Source organism: Solanum lycopersicum, chromosome 1, assembly GCF_036512215.1.
Source record: "Solanum lycopersicum chromosome 1, SLM_r2.1".
NCBI classification, from domain to species: Eukaryota; Viridiplantae; Streptophyta; class Magnoliopsida; order Solanales; family Solanaceae; genus Solanum; species Solanum lycopersicum.
In genome coordinates this window covers 5,122,296-5,149,937 of record NC_090800.1, presented here as the reverse complement: position 1 = coordinate 5,149,937, position 27,642 = coordinate 5,122,296, and the positions used below count along the sequence as shown (strand labels likewise).

Here is a 27,642-nt window from a genome sequence, read left to right as displayed (position 1 = left end):
GGAGCTAGGATCAAATAATACAGAAGCCATACAATCACAAACCAAAAGATTACCTGTGATAACAACATCTGATGTCTCCGCATCCGACCGCCCAGGAAAAGTGTAACAATGGGCCCTATCACATGTTTGCCCGTTGCCCCTACCATGTTGCGCTGCAGTAGTTCCCATTTGTCCGTCACCCCGGCCATTTTGGTGACCACCATTACCTCGGCCACCACGTCCTCCAGAATAACGGCCTCTACCATGACCACCTCTACCTCTAGCTATTGGGGGTCTATAACTCTGTTATAGACAATTCCTCCTAATATGTCAAGTCTCCCCACATCCATAACACTCTCAGGAGTCAAGCATAGGCCTCTCAGAGAAGTGTTGACCGGTCTTAGGTGGACCCCCAACTACAGTCTGTAGTGAAGACTGAATTGGTCGGACTGAGTAACCTCCTGAACCCTGTCCTCTAGAGTAAGAACCATTAAACTCACCTCCCTTTCGAAACCTTTTTGATGTCGATGCCATGGTGAAGTCATCTGGCTTCACTCCTTCCACCTCTATCACGAAGTCTACCACTTCTTGAAAGGATTTTGCCATAGCCGCTACCTGTAAGGCTGAAATCCGCAATTCTGACCTCAACCCCTTCACAAAACGGCGAATCCGCTCTTGTGGACTGAAACAAAGTTGGGTGGCATACCTGGATAATGCACGAAACTTAGCCTCACATGCAGTAACTGACATCCTACCTTGCTCTAGGCTCAAGAACTCATCTCTTTACCTATCCCTCAAAGTCCGGGGGATATACTTCTCCATAAACAAGCTAGAGAATGATGCCCAAGTCATAGGTGGTGCCTCTGTTGGTTGACACTCAACATGTGACCGCCACCACATTTTGGCGTTTCCTTGAAACTGATAAGTCACAAACTCAACACCAAACCGTTCTACTATACCCATCTTGTGTAGTAGCTCATAACAGTCAACCAAAAAATCGTAGGCATCCTCAGATTCAGCACCCTTGAAGACTGGAGGTTTCAATTTCAAGAACTTACTGAAAAGTTCATGCTGATCATTTGTCATTATAGGCCCTGTAGTCAGACGAGGAAACGTGCCTATTTCCAATGAGGCACCCATGCGGGGAGCCACAGTAGCTGCATGTTGTACATCCGGAACCGAAGGTGTTGGTGCAGAAAACACTGGAGGTGTCTGGCCCTGATCAGATAACCCGCTAAGATAAGCAAGAACCTGATTGATCATCTCTGGGGTAGGTTGGGGTGGCAATTCCTCGTTCTGCACTTGTTCATTCTCCCCATCCTCACCCTCTCTGACCACTTCCTCAGTTAGTGGAGGAGTCACCGCCCTAGTACCAGATGGGCTAGGTGCTCGTCCTCTTCCTCTAGAGGGCGTCCTCCCACGACCTCTTCCACGGCCTCTTGTCACTACTCCTCTTCAAGCTACAGCCCCAGTGGCTGGCTCAGACGCTTCTTGTCTTGCCGGTGTTGGTGTTGGCGCGGTGTGTGCTCTAGTTCTAACCATCTAGAAAATAGAGTGAAGATGGTCAAATACCAATTTGTATCACCTAGATACCAATTGGATTCAAGTAATAGCACGAAAGAAAGAAAGAATGGAATTTTCCTAAAGTCTTATAGCCTCTCAAAGAAAAGTAAAGGCGTCCCCCTACCATTCCTTAAGACTCTACTAGACTCGTTCTTGTGTGATGAGACCAACGAACCTAATGCTCTGATACCAAGTTTGTCAAGACCCAAAAAGCGTCGTGAGTGGCACCCACATTTATCCTCCTATGTGAGCGAACCAACCAATCTAAACCCCAACGTTTCAAACATAATAGATAGAAAACAATGCGGAAGACTTAAAACTCGTTAACAAAATCAATAATCAACTTCTCAAACTCAAACACTTATTATTATCCCCAAAATCTGGAAGTCATCATCACAAGAACATCTATCCTCAAATTACTAATTCTAAGAGTATCTAGAAAGCTAGAATAAATAAAAAGCTAGTCCATGCCGGAACTTCAAGGCATCAAGACATGAAGAAGAAGATCCAGTCCAAGCTAGATACGTTAGCTCACCCTGAAATTCGGTATAATGAAGACTGGCTAGAGTTGCGGTTGAATTGAAGACGAAGGTACGTTTGCTGCACTCCACAATGAACAAAAGGAAAACATACAAGTAGGGGTCAGTACAAACACAAGTACTGAGTAGATATCATCGGCCAACTCAAAATAGAAAACAGTATATAGCAGATAATATCATAAAATCAACTACAATACTCAACATGCGGCATTTACAATTACCATAACCCTTGGTCACAACACCAAGCACATCAATGAGGACTCACGCCTCCCCATCATACTCATTTGGGAATTAGGTTCATTAATTTGAGTATATAACATCTTTCAAGATTCATTATCTTTATTCCTCTTGTGTCGGTACATAAAACTCTGATCCCCTAATTCTACGTGTCGGTTCGTGACACCCGCTCCACTAATTCTACGTGTCAGTTCGTGACACCCGCTCCACTAATCTCATTCTATTAATTCATCAAGCCTTCTTTTATACCAAGGCACATCAATCTCATTACTTTAGTTCATCAAGCCTTCTCTTATACCAAGGCATCATCAATCTCATTACTTTAGTTCATCAGGCCTTCTTTTATACCAAGGCATCATCATTAACAAGGTAAATTTAGGATTAGAGATTCAATAGACTCATCATGCTTATTCATCACAATTTTATAATCACATTCATGCAAGCATACAATTAAGCATATAGAAGGGTTTACAACACTACCCAATACATATCATTCGCTATTAAGAGTTTGCTACGAATAGTATAAAAACCATAACCTACCTCCACCGAAGAATTGTGATCAAGCAAGCTAATCCTCAAAATCTTTGCTTTCTTCTTCGTTTCTCCTCTCTCTCGATCGTTTCTCCCTCTCTTTCTATTCTTTTCTTTTTCTTATTCAAACCCTCTTTCTTTTACCCTAATTAGCATATAATTAAGTATAAAAGATGGTGAATTAACCCATTAATTAATTCAAGGTTATCTCTTTTAACCCTCAAGTAGTTAAATTATTAACATTAACCCACTAAATTTATAATTATAGCAGGAATAGTCAAAAACGTCCCTTAAAACATTTAAAAAAATCCGACCCCGCCTGGGATTACGCAGCCTGTGACGGGCCGTCGTGCCTGCGACGGTCCGTCCTGCTGCTTCCGTCACAGAGTTCAGAGACTAGATTTTTTACCAAGGGTCTGTGACGGTCCGTCATGCCTATGACGGTCCGTCCTGCCACTTCGTCACGAAGTACAGAGAATCGATTTCAGTACCCAAATTTCAGAATTCTAAGTGTTTTGGAACGAGACCCCCTCGATGGTCCGTCATGCCCATGACGGTCCGTCGTGGGTTCCGTTGTCTCAGCCAGTTTTTTCCAGAAATAAAATCTTCTGCTCAAAACGACTAAACAGGTCGTTACAATATGAAATCAAAATCAACATAATAATGCAAACGACATCAAATTTAATCAAAGCCACGAAGTTTGTGTCCCCCACCACCCACTATGTCTTAATTATTATATTATTAGTGTTTTGACAGGATATTTCTAACATCTAGATTTGATACTTAGTTTTAAACTTGCCTCATAGTTTAGAAATTCTTGTACTTATGACATTAAATCTTAGGATAGCATTATAGTTTTTCACACTTTATTTAAAAGATTTAGCATGCAGTATATTTGCTTGCTACTTACTTTTTCATATTTTAAGTAGAATTATTTAACTTATCGGGTTGGCTAAGCCGAACGGTTGGAATCATAGGTGTCATCACGACTTGTGATTTTGGATCGTGATACTACAATTGTAAAAATGACGCAGAATGACCTGTGAGGCCTTTGTATTTGGCTTTGTTTGTCAGTTGAACCCTTATAGAGAAATTTGGAACACTAATTTGAAAAGAAAAGTCAAAGAAAAAAAAGTAAGAAAGAGAAATAATCGTTTGAAGAAGAGAGAGAAAAATGGATTTGGTTCATTTTCTGAAATTGGACCCAACACTTTTCACATGACACAATATAAATAGAGTCTCATAAAGCGATTTAGGTTTATGAGGCTCCATTTATATTGTGTCATATGAAAAGTGTTGGGTCCTATTTCAGATAATGACCCAAATCCATTTTTCTCTCTTCTTCAAACGATTATTTCTCTTCTTACTTTTTTTTACTTCTTTTTCTCTAGCTTTTGTTTTGAAAAGTAATGTTCCAAATTTCTCTACTTATATAATTTTATTCATGGAAAATATGAAATTCAAAAAGAAAATATTCATTTTATTTCTAATATCTTAATATTATTTTTCCATCTTAAAATTAATTATTTATATTACTAAGAATAGATAGATAGAATTATTTTAAATATATAAAATATAATTAATTACAATTTTTTTATTTTATTACAACATTTTTTTCTTTTTCTAACTGTAAAAAAATTTATAAACTGATAATACAGTTAAAAAAAATTTTAACAATGTTTTAAATGTAAAAAACGACAAATCTAAATAAAACCAACAATTCATAATTAAAAGAAACAAATCATAACTAAAAACTAATCCGAAGAATTTCACTTTCCACCATGTTTAATTAAAATTGACACAAAGTTATCCCTCAGAACTGAAATATGCAGCTATGAAAATAATCTTGAATTCTTAGGGAAAGAAATGAATTATATGTAGAAAGAAATTTCAAAATAATAGAGAAATTTTGGAATGAAAGAATAATTGTAAGGCTAATAATTTATCTAGCTTTAATTTAACTCAATAAAAAGGTAAACTCTTTAAATTCTCAGGAATGCAACATTCAATAAATGCAGTGTCAAAAACAACTTGATAAATATTGTCAGAATTTCTAATCATTAAAATTAATTACTCATTATCACTTTGTCCACTTAATTTTTAATAACAAGTCTTTTCAATAAATTATAATTAACAATATAATTACTAATAAAATGCTATGGAGTGAGATATTAAATGCTATAACATAAAATTAAAACTCTAATGCCATAACTTGATAATAATACTCTATATATAATGCTATATGTGAAATTTACTCTGTAAATATATCTTGCTTTTTTAAACATGATTAATTCATCCGATAACATTAATCTAGCGTTTGCCCAAAATTTTCATATACATTTGAAAAATATTGTTGAATATTATTTAGATTAAGATTTGAGGAAAATTTCACCATATGCTTGACTATAGTATTTGGAAAACATATTTAACTTTTTTAGGAAATATAATTTATACACATAAGTTTTAAAAATTATTAAAACTAATCATACAACGTTTGTATTTAAAGTCAATTTGATCATTGTTGCAACAAATAACAAGTGGTGTCTATGACACTACAACAATATGGTAGTTCGGAGTGAGTGCAAAAATTATCATTCCATACATCGTGAAGTAAACAAAGCACGTGACTTTGTTACTTTGGGCCGATTGTTCATCATTTTCATCAATAATCATATCATGACTTTCATATTCACTAAATATTTCATTACTACTATGGTGTTTACGCACAAAAATATACACTTTGATTGTATCACAGTATATTATAGTAGATGAATATACTTTGATTGTATCAACGAGTAACTGAGTATCTGCATTGAATGATTACTCTTCCTTCTTGATACCTTCAAAGTATAACATAATATGGTGGCATCAATAAGTAACATAACAATGTTTTCATTGAGATTTGCTTCAGTTCTTCGATAAGATTACTCAATCATCTATGATACTCTTATGGTATATCTACATATTGACGGGGTATCATTGATGTTATTCGATTCTTTAATATTATAATTATTTATATATATATATATATATATATATATATATATATTTGTCAATTAGTGTTTAATAAATAAGATTGTGGCTTTAATAATTTTCATTTAATTATCGTTTATTTATTTTTAAAAAAGAGTCCAATCGTATGATACTGATAGAGTGAAAATATACTAATGGATTAATATAGATTATTAGGCTCAGTCCTATATGATACCAGTATGATATCAATATATCGACGAAGTATCACAAAGAATATATTTTTTACTAAATTTAGGTTATGACTTTAATAATTTTCTCTTAATTGTTTCTTATTTATTTATTTAAAAAATATCTCAATCTTATATGATACTGATAAGTATCAATATGCCGAAGGAGTATTACAGAGAATTAAGTTCAGCCTTATATGATATTGAAAGAGTATCAATATACTGATGGAGTATCACAGAAGATTAAGTTAATACTATAAAAAATCGATCAATATACCAAAAGAGTAGTACAAATGATCAATTCAATAGTAATGATGTTGGCATCATGTGTGAAATAAGGAAGGAGAAAGTGGGGTAGGCAGGTAAATAGCTTGGGTCATGAGTTCATTAAGGGTAAATAGCTTGGGTTGGATCTAATTTGTTCTGAATAGTTTCACAATTGTGTGTATTTTATGTAGTTTTCCATAAATATTATTTATGTAGTTCTTAAATTTACTTGTTTTTAAAGTTTATATGATTGAAGTTGACTATAAACGTAGATGAAAATAAAGATGTTTTATTAACCTTGCCAAAAGTTGATACATATATGTTTGATATTTATGACACTAAATTTTAGGATAATATTATAGTTTTCCGCATTTTATATAAAAGACTTAGTATCAATATATTTGATTGCTACTTACTTTGTCATATTTTAAGTGGAATTAGTTAACCTATCGGGTTGGCTAAGCCTAACGGTTGGAATCATAGGTGTCATCACGACTTGTGATTTTGAATCGTGATACTATAACTGTAAAAATAATGCGAAATGATCTGGGAGGTCCTTGTATTTGGCTTCGTTTGTTAGTTGAACCCTTATAGAGAAATTTGTAACACTAATTTGAAAAGAAAAGTCAAAGAAAAAAGTACGAAAAAAAATAATCGTTTGAAGAAGAGAGAGAAAAATGGATTTGGGTCATTTTATGAAATTGGACCCAACACTTTCCACATGACACAATATAAATACAGCCTCATAAAGCGGTTGAGGTTTATTAGGCTCCATTTATATTGTGTCACATGAAAAGTGTTGGGTCCTATTTCAGAAAATGACCTAAATATATTTTTCTCTCTCTTTTGGACGATTTTTTCTCTTCTTACTTTTATTTTAACTTCTTTTACTCTGACTTTTGTTTTGAAATTAAAGTTCCAAATTTCTCTACTTATATAATTTTATTCATGGAAAATATGAAATTCAAAAAGGAAATATTCATTTTATTTCTAATATCTTAATATTATTTTTCCATCTTAAAATTAATTATTTATATTGCTAAAAGTAGATAGATAGAATTATTTTAAATTTAAAAAATATAATTAATTACAATTTTTTTATTTTATTACAACATTTTTTTTCTTTTTGTAAGTGTAAATAAAATTTATAAATTTTAAAAAATTAAATTTAAATTGATAAAATTATTATTTTATTTATGATTTCTTATGAAATTTGTAAAAAAAAAAAATTGCATAAATTTTGATTTTAATTTCAAAAAGGAAATATAACGGAAAGAGCATAAATGTTTTTACAAACAATTATATAAGTTTTGGTACTAATTTCATGAAATTAAAATAGCAGAAAGCATCCATAAATACCCATATAAATACATTCTTTCCATCAATTTATACTATATTTTTTGTTCTTCAAATTCAAGCTAGTTGAAATTTTTCATCACTTTAACTTTTGAGATAAGTGTCAAAAACACGCTTAAATTATACATATACTTTGAATTTCATACCTGAACTATTGAAAGTTTGAGTTTCATAATTAAACTATTGCGTTCTAACGTCTAGATTTGATATTTAGTTCTAAACATGCCTCGTAGTTTAGAAATTCTTGTACTTATGACACTAAATCTTATGATAGTATTATAATTTTCCGCATTTTATTTAAAAGACTTAGTATCAATATATTTGCTTGCTACTTACTTTTTCATATTTTAAGTGCAATCAGTTAACCTATCGGGTTGGCTAAGCCTAACGGTTGGAATCATAGGTGTCATCACTACTTGTGATTTTGATTCGTGATACTATAACTGTAAAATAACGCGGAATGACCTGGGAGGTCCTTAATTTGGCTTCTTTTGTCAGTTGAACCCTTATAGAGAAAGTTGGAACGCTAATTTGAAAAGAAAAGTCAAAGAAAAAAAAAGTAAGAAAGAGAAATAATCGTTTGTAGAAGAGAGAGAAAAATGGATTTGGGTCATTTTCTAAAATTGGACCCAACACTTTCCACATGACACAATATAAATACAGCCTCATAAAGCGGTTGAGGTTTATGAGGCTCCATTTATATTGTGTCACATGAAAAGTGTTGGGTCCTATTTCAGAAAATGACCCAAATCCATTTTTCTCTCTCTTTTTTGGACGATTTTTTCAATTCTTACTTTTTTTTTACTTCTTTTTCTCTGACTTTTGTTTTGAATTAATGTTCCAAATTTCTCTACTTATATAATTTTATTCATGGAAAATATGAAATTCAAAAAGAAAATATTCATTTTATTTTTAATATCTTAATATTATTTTTCCAGCTTAAAATTAATTATTTATATTGCTAAAAGTAGATAGATAGAATTAATTTAAATTTAAAAAATATAATTAATTACAATTTTTTTGATTTTATTACAACTTTTTTTTTCTTTTTGTAAGTGTAAATAAAATTTATAAATTTTAAAAAATTAAATTTAAATTGATAAAATTATTATTTTATTTATGATTTCTTATGAAATTTGTAAAAAAAAATTGCATAAATTTTGATTCTAATTTCAAAAAGGAAATATAACGGAAAGAGCATAAATGTTTTTAAAAATAATTATATAAGTTTTAGTACAAATTTAATGAAATTAAAATAACAGAAAGCGTCCATAAATACCTATATAAATACATATTCTTTCCGTCAATTTACATGATATTTTTTGTTCTTGAAATTGAAGCTAGTTGAAATTTTTTATCACTTAAACTTTTTGAGATAAGTGTCAAAAACACGCTTAAATTACATATTTACTTTGAATTTCATACCTGAATTATTAAAAGTTTGAGTTTCATACTTAAACTATTGCTTTTTAGTTTGAGAAACACACTTATTTCTTTTATACCACTCTCATCATGGTATGTGAAATACATTCTCTTTCATTTTAAAGAATTTCAACATCACATTCCATATGGACAACACATTGAATCTTGACAATAAATAAATAAATTTATTAGTATTAGTTAAAATTTAAAATTAAAAACTATTATAAAAAAATAATATTTTCTCTATAAAATAAAATATAAAATATTTTTCTTACCCCACGCCGCAACTTCCTTTCACCCCCCCCCCCCCCCTCCCCAAAAAAAACATCCCAACCCGTCCATTTTGTAAAGTTTTTTATTTACTTTAAATTTCTCATATAAAAGTATTTTCTTTTTGTTCACTTCATCTACTCCCCCTCCTTAAATACTAATTTAGATATTATTTTATTTTTTTTAAAAAATAATTCTACCCATCTCACTTAACCCTCCGCTTTCAAATTTTTTTTCCAATGTTTAGATATACATATCAAAAATTATTTTTGCTTGCCTCCACAAGACTTTTTAAAATTTATTAATTATTTATGTTATATTCGGTACACTAGTAGAATTTTTTTTCGTAAAAATATATGTACGTGCATATCTAACACAAAAATGAGAAGAACGTAAAAAAATAAAAATTAGAAGCGGGTGGTTAAATAGGATGGGGTAGTTTTTTAATTCTTTTAAAAATAATTTACGTCAATTTCTATCATGGGGAGGGGGGGGGGGTTTGAGGGGAGGGGGGAGGATGAAATATGAAATTTTTTAAGAATATTTTATAGTGTTTTTTTTTTGAAAAAAAAAAGGATGGGGTTTGTCGGGCGGGGGGTATGTGGAGGAGCTGGTGGAGTGGGGTAAGAAAAATAATTTAATTTTTTATATGGATAGTAACACTTCAATCATTAATTTTTAATCAATACTAATATTTTATTATTCAATTTTTATCTAGGTAAAAATTTAATTTATGTGAAATGTCATGTGTCAAGATTTTTTCAAATAAAAGAGAGGGTGCATTACACACACCACTAAGGTATGTTTCTCAAACTAAAACGTGATAGTTTAGATATGAAACTTACACTCTCAATAGTTTAGGCATGAAGCTCAAAAAAGTGAATAGTTTAGATGTGTTTTTGACCCTTATCTCTAACTTTTATTTTTTATTTTTCTTGCTATTTGATTTTTGTGGATTTCTCAAAAATATATGATACAATAAAATTTTGATAAGGTACATCTATATAGGATCCTTCAAAAAAAAATTACGCATTATCTAAGAATTTAATCATTTTAAGGAAAGATGATAATTTATTCCAACAATTTTAATATTTTCTTATAATATTAAAGATTTAACGACGATATATTATGATATCTTGTTAATTTTTTATTTAAATAAAATAATCAATTAAAGTAAGAGTCATATTGTCACGACCCAAATTCGGGCCGCGACTGGCACCCACACTTACCCTCCTATGTGAGCGAACCAACCAATCTAAACCATAACATTTCAATATAATATAAACAGAAAGTAATGCGGAAGACTTAAACTCATAAATAAAATCAATAACTATTATTATCCCCAAAATCTGAAAGTCATCACCACAAGAACATCTACGATCAAATGACTAAACTAAGAGTATTCTAAAAGCTAAAAATACATAAGAAGCTAGTCCATGCCGGAAGTTCAAGGCATCAAGACTTGAAGAAGAAGATCCAGTCCAAGCTAGAAGCATTAGCTCACCCTGAATTTCTGGTGTAGTAAGACTGGCTTGAATTACTGTTGAGTCGAAGGCAACGGCACGTTTGCTGCACTCCACAAATAAACAAGAAGAAAACATAAAAGTAGGGGTCAGTACAAAACACGGGTACTGAGTAGATATCATCGGCCAACTCAAAATAGAAAACAGTATATATAGATAATATCATAAAATCAACTAATATCCTTAGCATGCAGCATTTACAATTACCATAGCCCTTGGTTACAACACCAAGCTCATCAATGAGGACTCACGCCTCCTCATCATACTCATTTGGGAATTAGGTTCATTAGATTGAATATATTAACATCTTTCAAGATTTTTTATCTTTATTCCCCTCGTGTCGGTACGTGACACTCCGATCCTCATATACTATCCTGGTACCGGAACGTGGCACCCGATCCATATTCTATCCTGGTGTCGGAACGTGAAACCCGATCCATATTCTATCCTGGTACCGGAACGTGGCACCCGATCCATATTCTATCCTGGTGTCGGAATGTGACACTCCGATCCTCATATACTATCCTGGTACCGGAACGTGGCACTCGATCCATATTCTATCCTGGTGTCGGAACGTGACACCCGATCCATATTCTATCCTGGTACCAGAACGTGGCACCCGATCCATATTCTATCCTGGTGTCGGAACGTGACACTCCGATCCTCATATACTATCCTGGTACCGGAACGTGGCACCCGATCCCCTAATCTCACTACTTTCATTCATCAAGCCTTCTTTTATACCAAGGCATCATCATTAACAAAGTAGATTAGGGTTTCTTTTCAACATTTGGGATTCAATAGCTTCATCATGCTTATTTATTCATAATTACATAATCACATCATTCATGCAAGCATACAATTAAGCATATAGAAGGTTCACAATACTACTAACACATATCATTCGCTATTAAGAGTTTACTACGAATAGCATGAAATAACCATAACCTACCTCCACCGAAGATTAGTGATCAAGCAAGCAAATTTTCTCCAAAGCTTTGTGTTTCCCCTTCTCGATCGTCTATCTCTCTCTATCGATTCCCTTCTCTCTCTTTCTGTTCTTTTCTTTTTCTTATTCCAACCCTCTTTCTTTTACCCTAATAAGTATATAATTAAGAATAAAAGATGGCAATAATGCCACACTAATTAACTTAAGGTTACCTCTTTTAACCCCCAAGTAATTAGACTTATTAACATTAACCCACTAACTTTATAATTAAGGCAAGAATAGTCAAAAACGTCCATTAAAACGTATCATGAAATCCGACCCAGACTGACATTGCGCAGTCTGTGACGACCCGTCGCGTCTGCGATGGTCCGTCCTGCTTCCCGTCACAGAGTTTAGAGACTCAATTTCTCTGAAGGGTCTGTGACGGTCCATTACACCTGTGACGGTCCGTCCTGCCATTCGTCACGAAGTTCAGAGAGTCGATTTTCAGTACCCAATTTAAGATTTTTTAAGTGTTTTGAAACGAGACCCTGCGACGGTCCGTCGTGCCCATGACGGTCCGTCGTTTCTGCCAGTTTCTCCAAAATTGAAGTCTGCTGCTCAAAACGACTAAACAGGTCGTTACAATAGATACCAATTTACCCATCGTTCGTCCCCGAACGATCACAAGAAGGAAAATAAGGGCGAAGAGGAGTACCTGAATCTGTAAACAGGTATGGGTATCTTTCTCGCATATTGACCTCCTTCTCCCAAGTTGCTTCTTCAACCGGCCGATTCTTCCATTGCACCTTGATGGATGCAATCTCCCTTGATCTCAACTTGCAAATTTCCCTATCTAGAATGGTAACAGGTTCCTCCTCATAAGACAAATTCTCGTCAAGCAGAACTGAAATCCCAACGGATAATGTAGTTTCCATCCCCATGGTATCTTTTCAACATCGACACATGGAATACCGGATGTACTCCGGATAGCCCTGGAGGCAAGGCTAACTCATAAGCCACCTCCCCTACTCGCTTAAGTACTTCAAATGGTCCAATGTACCTTGGACTTAGCTTACCCCTTTTACCAAACCGCATCACCCCTTTCATGGGCGAAACCTTCAGCAAGACTCGTTCTCCCTCCATGAACTCTAAGTCTCTAACCCTTCGATCTGCATATTCTTTTTGTCTACTTTGCGCCGCTAGAAGCTTTTCTTGAATAGATTTCACCTTCTCCATCGAATCCCTCAAAAGATCAGTACCCCAAGGTCTAACCTCAAACGCATCAAACCAACCAATGGGGGACCTACATCTCCTACCATATAATGCTTCAAATGGAGCCATATCAATGCATGAGTGATAGCTATTATTGTATGAAAATTCCGCTAAGGGTAAGAAGCTATCCCAATTGCCACCAAACTCTATCACACATGCGCGAAGCATATCCTCCAACTCTTGAATCGTTCGCTCAGACTGACCATCGGTCTGAGGATGGAACGCGGTACTAAGGTCCAACCTAGTACCCAATTCCGCATGCAGTGTTTTCCAAAACTTAGAAGTAAACTGCGTACCTCTATCTGATATAATGGAGAGTGGAACCCCATGCAATCGCACCTCTTCCGAGATGTAAATTTTGGCTAACTTCTCTGCATTGTAAGTCACTTTGACCGGAATGAAATGAGCAGACTTAGTTAACCTATCAACAATCACCCAGATGGAATCGTACTTACCCATCATCTTTGGAAGACCAACCACGAAGTCCATTGCGATTCTCTCCCATTTCCATTCCGGAATGGGCATTCTCTGAAGTGTTCCTCTGGGCCTTTAGTGTTCATGCTTTACTTGTTGATAGTTTGGACATTTGGCAATAAAATCCACAATATCACGCTTCAGTCTACTCCACCAAAAGTGTTGCTTTAGGTCACGGTACATCTTGGTTGCACCCGGATGTATCGAATACCTTGAACTATGAGCCTCTGTCACAATAGTGTTGATCAAATCATCGACGCGGGGTACGCATACCCTTCCCTTGATCCTCAAAACACCTTACTCATCGATTTGTGCTTCCTTAGCCTCTCCCCGCAATACCTTATCTTGGATTCTGCGCAGTTTCTCATCATCAGACTGTCTTCCCTTAATCTTGTCAAGAAAGGAAGATCTTGCCTCCATAGAAGCCAACAATCCTCCCTTCTCATTTACTTCTAATCTCATCAAGTCATTAGCTAGAGTCTGAACCTCTCTAGCCAATGGGCGTCTAGAAGCTTGCAAGTGAGCTAGACTTCCCATGCTTCCCGCCTTTATACTTAAATCATCCGCTACAACATTCGCCTTCCCCGGATGATACAAAATAGTGATGTCGTAGTCCTTCAGTAGTTCCATCCATCTCCTTTGTCTCAAGTTCAAATCCTTCTGAGTAAAGACGTACTGAAGGCTACGATGATCCGTGTAGACCTCACACTTAACCCCATATAAATAGTGCCTCCATTGCTTTAATGCAAACACTACCGCAGCCAATTCCAAATCATGAGTTGGATAGTTACGTTCATGCACTTTTAATTGTCTTGAAGCATAAGCAATTACATTCTTCTCTTGCATTAGCACTGCACCCAAACCCGAATAGGATGCATCACAATTAACAATGAAATTCTTACCCTCCACTGGCAAGGTGAGAATTGGTGCAGTAGTTAACAGAGTCTTGAGCTTCTGAAAGCTTTCTTCACACTCGTCCGACCATACAAATGGAACATTCTGCTTAGTCAAGTTCGTCAGTTGGGAAGCAATAGAAGAGAATCCCTTGACAAATTGGCGGTAATAGCTAGCTAACCCAACAAAGCTCCTTATTTCTGACACATTAGTAGGTCTTACCCAATTCTTCACTGTCTCAATTTTAGAAGGATCAACCATCACTCCATCCTTTGAAACCACGTGCCCCAAGAAGGACACTGCATCTAGCCAAAACTCACACTTAGAGAACTTGGCATAAAGTTTTTTCTCCCTCAACATTTCCAATACCATTCTCAAATGCTCCTCATGTTCTTTCTTGCTCTTTGAGTATATAAGTATATCATCAATAAATACGATCACGAAGAGGTCCAAATATGGCTTAAAAATCCCGTTCATCAAGCTCATGAACGCAGCAGGGGCATTCGTAAGACCAAAAGACATCACTACAAATTCGTAATGCCCATACCTCGTTCGAAAAGCAGTCTTTGGCACATCCGTTGTCCGTATTTTCAATTGATGATAACCGGATCTCAAGTCAATCTTAGAGAAGACACAAGCACCTTGTAACTGATCGAACAAGTCATCAATGCGAGGAAGAGGGTACTTGTTCTTTATGGTTACCTTGTTCAACTGCTGGTAGTCTATGCACATCCGAAAACTCCCATCCTTCTTCTTCACAAACAAAACCGGAGCACCCCAAGGGGATGCACTTGGTCTAATGAAGCCTTTGTTCAACAACTCTTGAAGTTGTGCCCTTAACTCTCTTAACTTCGCAGGAGCCATTCTATAAGGGGGTATAGAAATGGGGCGAGTACCCGGTTCAAGGTCAATACAGAAATCAATATCCCTATCTGGTGGCATATCAGGAAGATCTGCAGGGAACACATCCCGAAACTCACGGACCACCGAAACCGACTCAATCGAAGGTACTTGGGTAGTGTCATCCTTGAGATGTGCCAAGAAAGCTAAACACCCTTTACTAACCATTTTCTTAGCACGAAGAAGGGAGATGATACGCACCGGATTGGAAGTGTAGTCACCCTCCCACACTAACGGATCTGTCTCAGGCTTTGCTAACGTCACCGTTTTAGCATTACAATCCAAGATCGCAAATTGCGGAGAAAGCCAAGTCATACCCAGAATTACATCAAAATCATCCATTTCTAAGATAACCAAATCTACATAAGTGTTGCTCCCCACAAAGTTCACCAAACAGGACCTATATACCTTTTCAACTACCACAGACTCACCCACCGGAGTAGAAACATGAATAGGCATATCAAGTAATTCACAATGTAAATTTAGACCATTAGCAAATGAGGAAGATACATAAGAAAATGTGGATCCAGGATCAAACAATACAGAAGCCATGCAATCACAAACCAGAAGATTACCTGTGATGACAGCATCAGATGCCTCCGCTTCAGATCTCCCAGGGAAAGCGTAGCAATGGGCCCTCTCACCCGTCTGTCCGTTGCCCCTACAATGTTGTGATGTAGTGGCTACAGGTTGCCCATCACCTCGGCCGTTCTGGTGGCCACCATTATCTCGGCCACCACGTCCTCCAGAATAACGGCCTCTACCATGACCACCTCTACCTCTAACATTTGGAGGTCTGTAACTCTGTTTTGGACAATATCTCTTAATATGTCCAATCTCCCCACATCCATAGCACTCTCTGGATTCATGCATAGGTCTCTCAGAGAAGTGTTGACCGGTCGGAGGTGGACCCCCAACTACAGTCTGTGGTGAAGACTGAATGGGCCGAACTGCGTAACCTCCGGAACCCTGTCCTCTAGAGTAAGAACCATTAAACTCACCTCCCTTTCGAAACCTCTTTGATGTCGATGCCATGGTGAATTCATCTGGCTTCACTCCTTCCACCTCTACCACGACATCTACCACTTCTTGGAAGGATTTTGCCGTAGCCGCTACCTGTAAGGCTGAAATCCGCAACTCTGACCTCAACCCCTTCACAAAACGACGAATCCGCTCTTGTGGACTGAAACAAAGTTGGGTGGCATATCTGGATAGTGCACGGAACTTAGCCTCATATGCATTGACCGACATCCTATCTTGCTCTAGGCTCAAGAACTCATCCCTTTTCCTATCCCTCAACGTCCGGGGGATATACTTCTCCATAAACAAGTTAGAGAATGAGGCCCAAGTCATAGGTGGTGCCTCTGTTGGTTGACACTCAATATGCGACCGCCACCACATTTTGGCGTTCCCTTGAAACTGATAAGTCACAAACTCCACACCAAACCGTTCTACTATACCCATCTTGTGTAGTAGCTCGTGACAGTCAACCAGAAAATCATAAGCATCCTCCGATTCAGCACCGTTGAAGACTGGAGGTTTCAATTTCAAGAACTTACTAAAAATTTCATGCTGATCATTTGTCATTATAGGCCCAGTAGTCAGACGTGGAAATGTGCCTATGTCCAATGAGGCATCCATACGAGGAGCCATAGTGGCTGCATATTGTACTTCTGAAACCGGAGGTGTTGGCGCAGAAAACACTGGAGGTGCCTGACCTTGATCAGACAACCCACTGAGATAGGCGAGAACCTGATTGATCATCTCTGGGGTAGGTTGGGGTGGCAATCCCTCATTCTGCACTTGTTCATTTTCCCCATCCTCCCCTTCTCTTATTACTTCCTCAGTCGGTGGAGGAGTCACTGCCCTAGTATCAGATGGGCTAGGTGCTCGTCCTCTTCCCCTAGAGGACGTCCTCCCACGACCTCTACCACGGCCTCTTGCCGCTGCTCTTCCTCGAGCTACAGCCCCAGTGGCTGGCTCAGACGCACCCTGTCCCGCCGGTGCTGGTGTTGGTGTTGGCGTAGTCGTTGCTCTAGTTCTAACCATCTGCGAAAGAGAGTGAAGATGGTCAGACACCAATTTGTATCACCTAGATACCAATTGGATTCAAGTAGTAGCACGAAAGAAAGAAAGAAAAAATGGAATTTTCCTAAAGTCTTATAGCCTCTCAAAGAAAAGTAAAGGCGTCCCCCTACCGTTCCTTAAGACTCTACTAGACTCGTTCTTGTGTGATGAGACCAACGAACCTAATGCTCTGATACCAAGTTTGTCACGACCCAAATTCGGGCCGCGACTGGCACCCACACTTACCCTCCTATGTGAGCGAACCAACCAATCTAAACCTTAACATTTCAATATAATATAAACAGAAAGTAATGCGGAAGACTTAAACTCATAAATAAAATCAATAACTATTATTATCCCCAAAATCTGGAAGTCATCACCACAAGAACATCTACGATCAAATGACTAAACTAAGAGTATTCTAAAAGCTAAAAATACATAAGAAGCTAGTCCATGCTGGAAGTTCAAGGCATCAAGACTTGAAGAAGAAGATCCAGTCCAAGCTAGAAGCATTAGCTCACCCTGAATTTCCGGTGTAGTAAGACTGGCTTGAATTACTGTTGAGTCGAAGGCGACGGCACGTTTGCTGCACTCCACAAATAAACAAGAAGAAAACATAAAAGTAGGGGTCAGTACAAAACACGGGTACTGAGTAGATATCATCGGCCAACTCAAAATAGAAAACAGTATATATAGATAATATCATAAAATCAACTAATATCCTTAGCATGCAGCATTTACAATTACCATAGCCCTTGGTTACAACACCAAGCTCATCAATGAGGACTCACGCCTCCTCATCATACTCATTTGGGAATTAGGTTCATTAGATTGAATATATTAACATCTTTCAAGATTCTTTATCTTTATTCCCCTCGTGTCGGTACGTGACACTCCGATCCTCATATACTATCCTGGTACCGGAACATGGCACCCGATCCATATTCTATCCTGGTGTCGGAACATGACACCCGATCCATATTCTATTCTGGTACCGGAATGTGGCACCCGATCCATATTCTATCCTGGTGTCGGAACGTGACACTCCGATCCTCATATACTATCCTGGTACCGGAACGTGGCACCCGATCCATATTCTATCCTGTGTCGGAACGTGACACCCGATCCATATTCTATCCTGGTACCGGAATGTGGCACCCGATGCATATTCTATCCTGGTGTCGGAACGTGACACTCCGATCCTCATATACTATCCTGGTACCGAAACGTGGCACCCGATCCCCTAATCTCACTACTTTCATTCATCAAGCCTTCTTTTATACCAAGGCATCATCATTAACAAAGTAGATTAGGATTTCTTTTCAACATTTGGGATTCAATAGCTTCATCATGCTTATTTATTCATAATTACATACTCACATCATTCATGCAAGCATACAATTAAGCATATAGAAGGTTCACAATACTACTAACACATATCATTCGCTATTAAGAGTTTACTACGAATAGCATGAAATAACCATAACCTACCTCCACCGAAGATTAGTGATCAAGCAAGCAAATTTTCTCCAAAGCTTTGTGTTTCCCCTTCTCGATCGTCTCTCTCTCTCTCTATCGATTCCCTTCTCTCTCTTTCTGTTCTTTTCTTTTTCTTATTCCAACTCTCTTTCTTTTACCCTAATTAGTATATAATTAAGAATAAAAGATGGCAATAATGCCCCACTAATTAACTTAAGGTTACCTCTTTTAACCCCCAAGTAATTAGACTTATTAACATTAACCCACTAACTTTATAATTAAGGCAAGAATATTCAGAAACGTCCCTTAAAACGTATCAAGAAATCCGACCCAGACTGGGATTGCGCAGTCTGTGACAGCTCGTCGCGCCTGCGACAGTCCGTCCTGCTGCCCGTCACAGAGTTCAGAGACTCAATTTCTCTGAAGGGTCTGTGACGGTCCGTTACACCTGTGACGGTCCGTCCTGCCATTCCGTCACGAAGTTCAGAGAGTCGATTTTTAGTACCCAATTTCAGATTTTCTAAGTGTTTTGAAACGAGACCCTGCGACGGTCTGTCGTGCCCATGACGGTCCGTCGTGGGGTCCGTCGTTTCTGCCAGTTTCTCCAAAATTGAAGTCTGCTGCTCAAAACGACTAAACAGGTCGTTACACATATCAACAAGAAAATGCATTATTAACATTATCAAAATTAAACTACGAAGTAAATGCAATAAAATTTGATTATTATAACGAAAAACACATGAATACTATACAAAGGGAACAATTTTTTTTTGCAATTTTGGAGAAGGTTTATATATAAAATCATTACGGACCATTTATTAATTAAATAATAGAATGAAAAAATTCATCCTAAAAAATCAATGTCCAATCTTTTATCAACGAACACATAAATTATGATATATGCATAATCAAGTTATAATTGTGTAATACAGTTAGTTATTGTACATGTCAATCTTTGATCAATTTATCTTCACATTCTAAGGGTTATTAAACTATATATATTGATAATATCTCATTTTAAATTTCCTTATGATATTCATTAAACAACTGATATAACAAAACTAAATAAATTTTCTTTCATAATTATGACTGAATGATAATGCAACGCGAATGGTTAAAGTTTAAACGAATAGTCAATATGTCACGAGTTCGTATCTAGATTAGGTCCCAATTTTGAGCATATTTTTAAAAAGATTAGACTCTTTGAAGCTTTTAAGATTTAAATAATTTTAATTTCTTGTCTGTTTGGTAAATAAGATTGTAAAAGTATGTATTTAGATCCTCTTCACAAAAATTGAAGATTTTTCATTATTATAAGTCTAATCATTATGATGAAAATAAATGTAAAGGATATAGTATAATATGAGTTATGTTCCCTCACAAATATAAGCCAATTGAATGTGATTATATAAGCATGATCAAGTTATAATTATGTAATATAATTAGTTATGATGCATGACAACTTTTGATCAATTTATGTTCATATTTTAGGGGTTATTAGACTATATTTATTGATAATATCTCATTTTAAATTCTCTAGTGATATTCATTAAACTACTGATATCAAAAGATAAAATAAATTTTCTTTCATAATTATGATTGAATGTTATTGAAGCGCAAATAATTAAAGCTTAAACGAATAATTTATAGTTCAAGAGTTCGAACCTAGGTTAGGTCCCAATTTTAGGTATTTTTGTAAAAAAAAATAGACTCTTTGAAGTTTTTAGGATTTAAATAATTTTTAATTTTTTTTTTTTGTAAATATGATTGGATTTGTTTACATTTGGATTGTTTCACAAAAATTGAAGATTTTTCATTACTATAAATCGAATCATTATGATGAAAATAAATGTAATGGGTATAGTATTATATGAGTTATGCTCCCTCACAAATACAAGTTAATTGAATGTGATCAACTTTTGATCAATTTATCTTCACATTTTAGGAGTTATTAGACTATATTCATAGACAATATCTCATTTTAAATTTCCTTGTAATATATAAAGAGACTAAATAAATTTTCTTTGATAATTATGAATGAATGTTATTGCATCGCCAATGGTTAAAACTTTAACGAACAGTGTATAGGTCACGGGTTCGAATCTAGGTTAGGTCCCAATTTTAGGTATTTTTAAAAAAAACGAGACTATTTGAAGCTATTAGTATTTAAATAATTTTTAATTTTATATTATTTTGGTAAATATGATTGTAAAAGCTTATATTTGGATTATTTCACAAAAATTAAAGATTTATCACTATTATAAGTTGAATCATTATGATGAAAATAAATGTAATAGATATAGTATTATATGAGTTATGCTCCCTCACAAATATAAATCAAGTGAATGTGATTATATATGCATGATCAAGTTATAATCGGATGATACAATTAGTTATGATACATGTCAATCTTAGATCAATTTATCTTCACGTATTAGGAGTTATTAGACTATATTTATTGATATATCACATTTTAAATTCTCTAGTAATATTCATTAACAACTTATATGAAGAGAATAAATACTTTTCTGTCGTAATTGTAACTAATGATATTGCAACGTGAATTGTTAAAACTTAAATGAATAGTCTATAGGTCATGAGTTCGAATCTAGGTTATTGTAACGACCTTTTTTGGTCGTTTTGAGTACTAAAACTTTTTATTGCATAAAATACTTTCTCATAGGTTCTATAGGGGTATTTTGGACTATTTGTAGTTACAACTAGTGGGGTAGTTTTAATAATATGCTTAGTTGATGGTTAAAGAAGATAACTTTAAAATTTATAGTGGGTCACTTTTGTTACTTTTATAATTTTAACGTATACAATTAGGGTGATAGCTAATGTGTAAAAAAAAAAAAAAGGAGTCGAACGATTGTCAAGAGCAAATTGAAGAAGCGTTTCAGGTTAGCAAAGTTTTTTCCTAGAACTTTCAGAATTAGAGTGTTTAAGAATAAGGAGGTTAATTGTTAGTCCTTTTTATACCCACACGAATTTGGTGTGAAAAATTGAAAAGTGTTAAGTGCAGATGTGATGTGATGATTGGTCAAAATATAAGCAGAAACAATTAATGATTGAAAGATTAGGTTGTTGACACAACTAGAAATTAGGCCTAACAGTTCCATATGTGTTGCAATAGGACAACAAATTGTTGCCGTAGAGCTACAACAACGGTTTATGAACCGTCTCATTTGCTCGCGTTACTATAGCTCTACTGTAATAGGTAATGTAACGATTCTCGAAAGTGTTGCTATAAGGGTCTCTATTGTAACGGTTTTCCTTCTATTTATAGGCACTATAATATTAAAATAATTGTAACTGTTAACAACTGTTGAATTAGGGGTTGTGGTAATTGTTACATAGCGTTGCAATAAAGTCCGTTGCAATAGCTTGTTCATATCGCAACACTTTTTTAAATAATATGGCAACAGTTTTTATTGATATTGCAATAGTTTTATTTTCTATAGCAACCAATCTATATGAATATACAGATTTTCCCAACCTGTTACAATAGTTCATGTTTCTTAAGCAAAATATATATATATATATATATATATATATATATATATATATATATATATATATATATATATATATATATATAATTCATAAAAAAGTTCTCTAAATCAAATCACGAAAGAAAACGACTAATTATATAGTGGAATCATATATATATATATATATATATATATATATATATATATATATATATATATAATTCGAAATATCCTAGTCACAATATCCATAAAGGTAAAACATACCAAAACACATGTTTTCAATCGTTTGCACTTCCATACTAATAGATATTAAAACAAAAGACTGTTGCTTAACAAAAGTCTCAAAATGTCAAGAAGCAAAAAAGTTGAGCTAAATTAATAGGATTCTCCAACTTCCAATCAAATATATCCAGTAAGTTCTTCATCTCTACTGTTGTTATCATCCTCGTGTTGGTTATCTTCTCACCTATAAAAGACCATAAATAAAAGTTTATTGAGGGACAGAACAAAAGATTAAAATATACCAAAAAAATTTCATGGGAAGGAATTTTAACAACCAACAGGAAGGGACAAAACGTTCGGACTTCATTCAAACACCTCCAATTCACCATGAGTACAAATTCAAGCCATGATAGTTATCAAGGTCGACCAAAACCAACAAATAACTAGTCCAAAATAGGCCTTTGTGTGATAATGCTCATCCAATATTTCGCAAGTAAATAGACTGAACATTACTCTCTATGTTAATTCTATTAGTCGAGCATGAAACATTATTAAAAAATGCATCATAAATCACATGCACACACCAAGCAACAAATTATTCTAACTGATGCTTTATTTAATCACTCAGTTTCCACTTGACCTCATAAAAGAAGTCATCTCAAAAAATGTCACTTGAAAATAGATACCAACAAGCACCTTTGCAAAAGAAAAACACAACAGAAGAGATTTTGTCAAAACACTAAGAGCAAGAGAAGGAAAGACATATCTTCACCAAGTAGACATAGACCATTAAGAAAAACAAAACACAATAGATATTAATATATCCAGTAAAGAAATGGGAAAGCAAGTCTTTTTAGATCACAAAGTGTCAGGTAGTGGAGCCTGATTAATATATATAACTGTTTACGCGGTTTAACCTCCGGAGTGAGGTTGCCGGGGGGTTATGGGGGGCGGGAGTCCCCCATCTGAAAGCGGGGTTCGTGTCACGACCCAAAATCACGAGTCGTGATGGCACCTATATTCCCAACCAATAGGTAAGCCAACCAACATATTTTAACAAACTTAACTAACAAGAAGTGAAAAGACAACAATTTCCAAATCTCCAACACTGAGTTCTTATAAGTATGAATGCGGAAAACTGAAAAAAAATACTACCCAAGAAATGGTGTCATGAGTACAAGAGCTTCTAAAATACGATGCAAGTCTGAAACTAAAAAGGCAAATCTAACATAAGGGATATCCTGTCTGAATACTGAATAACAGAATAAGTAAAAGATAGAGGGAGGTGTGGGCCACGGAACAGCCAAGCAGCTCACCACAACTCCAAGAACTTCAAGCCGGACTCAATTTGCTCCACGAGATGTGCTCCTACTCGGAATCGAATCTGCACCACAAAGAGTGCAACAAGCGTAGTATGAGTACGAAACCATGTGTACCCACTAGGAAAGATATATTACACTTACTATTTAAGTTTCATCAATAAAGGAAATCAACATTTAATATTTTTCAAACACCAAGCGAAACATATAGTCATCAAGAATGAATGATGGGATGAAATGCAATGCAATATGATGCCATGTAATGATATGTCTCAGAATACCCAATACTCACTCAACCGTATATACATGATACTCCTCGGAACTACATCGAGAGTTCATGACCCATGGGGGACTCGCGAGGTCCATATACCGACACGGACGATCTCCACGTGTCTGTGCGGACGATCTCAACGCACTATCATAATATCAACAATTTTCGCACGGACGGTCTCCACGTGCCCAAATTACAATCTTAACATCTCACCATCCCCAGCACGGACGATCTCCACGTGCCCAACTTATACTCAGTCTCATCTCTATGTATGTGCACAATATTGTTTCAATAGAGGGAATAATGATGCATCTCAATCAATCAATATGAATATAATACATAACCACCTCAATTATCTCAACTATACGTGTGAAATAAATAAAACACAATCACACAAGGAATTCAAGTCAATAATATATCAGCTAATGCCCATATGCTTTGGCATTCTCAAATTTCAGTCCACATTCTATAATAGTATTTTTCCTTTTTATAACACCGGTACTCGTACCAATGCCCGTCACACCATTGATACGAGACCACCATCTTTCCCCCTTACCCCTTGTCTATTTTCGTTTCTTAATCTTTAATTAGGAAAACGTCCTTCAACAAGTCTAAAAAGTCTTAACATACCTTAGATGCCGAACTTGTGCCACGAATCTTTTAAGATTTTTCCTTTCCTTTTCGCAAGGTTTCAGAACGTTCCCAATCTACCAATTTTGCAATATTCGTAAGTAAGCAATTTTTGTAGACATTCAAATTATTATATGTCTATCATAGACGCTAAAACTCGCTCATATTTCCAATCAAACTCCAAATCTTGCTATATAGTGGTATGCCAATTTTTTTCATGCTTGCTAAATTTCAAGCCTAGTGTTAAGCCTCAACTCCTATAAATATTATGAATTTAAGGATACTCATGTAACACGATACCACCAAAAATTGGTTAGCTATACCCATAAACTTCGAGGAGTATTACTATATGAAAGTTAAATAAAAGAATAATTCAATAAAAATAAAAGAAAAAGTTTAAGACGATAAATAAATTAACTGTAACTTAACCAACGAAACAAAACATTATTTTAGTAAATAATGGCCATGGGATTTTGCAGATTCCATATATGCAAACATGGCTGTTGCCAATGATTACATCAAATCATTATTTAATGATTACCTTTTATGATTAAAATAAACAAAATTTTCTTTCCTATTCTAATTCAAATAACTTTATCATTCTTTAACTTTGTTCCACCCTTTGCCAATTCAGGGGAATGTCACCGCCAAGTGCATCTGCAGCTATCGTTACCATGTCCACCCTTTTCATATGCTTTTTTTTTTCTTCCCAATCTAAACAATTTAGTCGCCTAACTGTATATTCACGCTAACAAAAACCTCACATTAATTGTTGCTAAAACTTTTCATCACCCACATCACAACCTAACATAACTCATGCGGTTCCTTGTTCCTCCCGCCAATACCATTAACATAAAGAAATAGGATTTACTTTCGGTAATAAACAAAAACATTACATGAGCATTATAAAAATTCATATAAAAATTGAAGAATTTCAGGTGCTTACCAAGAACCACCGTAAACCCTTAGCCAACCGCTGCTCTTTGCCCTATTGTATTATTTTATTTTATTTTTGAGTTATGACTAACAGATTATTGACCCCTCTTTACTTAAGCTTAATTTCATGGGCCAAAAAAAAATATTTCTGAATTGAATTATAAACTAGGCCCACTAAATATTAACTATATTAATTCTTCACTAAAATTTTATCAACTAAATACTCTTATTCTTCGAATAGTTTAAAAATAACCCCTTTAAATTTTCAAAAGGAGTCGAACTAGTCCTAGTTCTCAAAACGACCTAGCGGGTCGTTACAGTTCGGGGCAGCGACCCGACCTAAATTTTAGGCTTTCCTATTTTTTCTCTATTTATTCTCTATAACCAAAAATACTCTGATTTATTAACATATAAATATACCTCACCGCCGTGGAAGTTTACTTACGGGGTGTTACCACGAAATATTGGGTTTTCTCTTTATCTCTCTAAATCTCTCATCTCTTTCTCTTGAAAGTCCTTGTGTTCTTCATTCATCTAGTGTGTGTGCGTGAATTCGATCCTAACACAAAGTTCTTCAAGTATCCTATTCTCTTTTTGAAATTGAATGGATTATTTAATACTAACAGAAGAATAAAAATGAACCAACACCAAGAAAGACATAAAAGGATTAGCTCGAAGAGCTATACAAGGTGAGGTAGGTTTGCAAAAGTAGGCCAGAAAAAAAATAGGTTTACTCTCAAGTCGAAAAAGAGGTGAAATATGCCTATGTTTTCAATAAAAGCAATTGTTTTGAATTAAGAAAAGAGTCTAACTGAACTTCAGGGAAAATCTCTGTGAGATAATAGCCAGAAATAAATGTTACGACTTATAACTGAAGACAAGAAAGAAACAAATTACGAGCAGAAAAAAAGCAACAGAAGACAACACAGTCAAGCTAGATGAAGTTCCAATTCCAGTACTATACTTGGCAATGGATGCTATACTAAAAAATGCATCATAAATCGCACGCACACACCAAGCACACAAGTTATAACTTTTCAGAACATCATACAGACTCCAGGTAGGGTTGAGATTCATAGTTTTTCATATTTTCCAAGCCAAGCGAGGAGGATTCTTAATTTGAAAGATGCTCACAAAACATGAGGACAGAATAACGAATTCACCAATCAGAAAAAAGAGAAGAATTTGTTTCTCATGAAACATACAAAATAGAATATTGGAGAAATACTCAAGCAACATCTAAAGAATCAGATTCTGAAGTCGCAAAAAAAGTCCAGTACTTTAATTTATGCTACGCTTGTGCTAGTCCAGAAACAACATTGATACATAGACATAGGAAACACATTCAAACAGTTGTAAAAGAAATACAAAAACAGCATTGATACATAAACATAGGCAGAACATTCAAACAGTCACAGAAACAGTCCAGATACAGCATTGATACATAGACATAGGCAACACATTCAAACCAAGCTAGTGTTGAAGTGAAGAATAACAAAAATAATAAGCTCCATACCTTGATTGTTTTTGCTAAAAGATGGACGATTAAACGGTTTCATATCTTCTTGATTGAGCACCAAGCTAGTGTTGAAGTGAAGAATAAGAAAAATAATAAACGTGATTGAGCACCCAATGAGGCCAACGTGGCGGCATTCAATTGAAGTCCTGGGTGCATACGATTAATTCGTCAAAGAATATCATTTATAACTTCTTGGTGAATGGTGAATTTTTGTTGTTTTAATTTTTTCGTCATTCTTTGATGCATCCTCTCTTCTAATTCCTTCAATTTTTTTCCATCCTCTCATTATTAGAAGTTAAACAAGGTTCAGAAAGCGCTTTTTTATTTTCAAGTAGTTTTGGTAACTC

At 35.2% G+C, this 27,642-nt stretch overlaps 2 long non-coding RNA genes across 3 annotated transcripts in view; one reads left to right on the top strand and one right to left on the bottom strand.

Annotated features, from left to right (window-relative positions):
• Nucleotides 1-27,642, top strand: part of LOC104648791 (uncharacterized) — a 46,381-nt gene that overhangs the window by 13,061 nt on the left and 5,678 nt on the right. The window lies entirely within an intron of this gene.
• On the bottom strand, nt 22,674-25,850 carry LOC138340797 (uncharacterized). Its single transcript, XR_011213649.1, has 4 exons — nt 25,787-25,850; nt 24,841-24,917; nt 23,937-24,004; nt 22,674-22,864 (listed from the first exon to the last, which is right to left on the bottom strand). It is a non-coding gene; the product is annotated as an uncharacterized lncRNA (long non-coding RNA).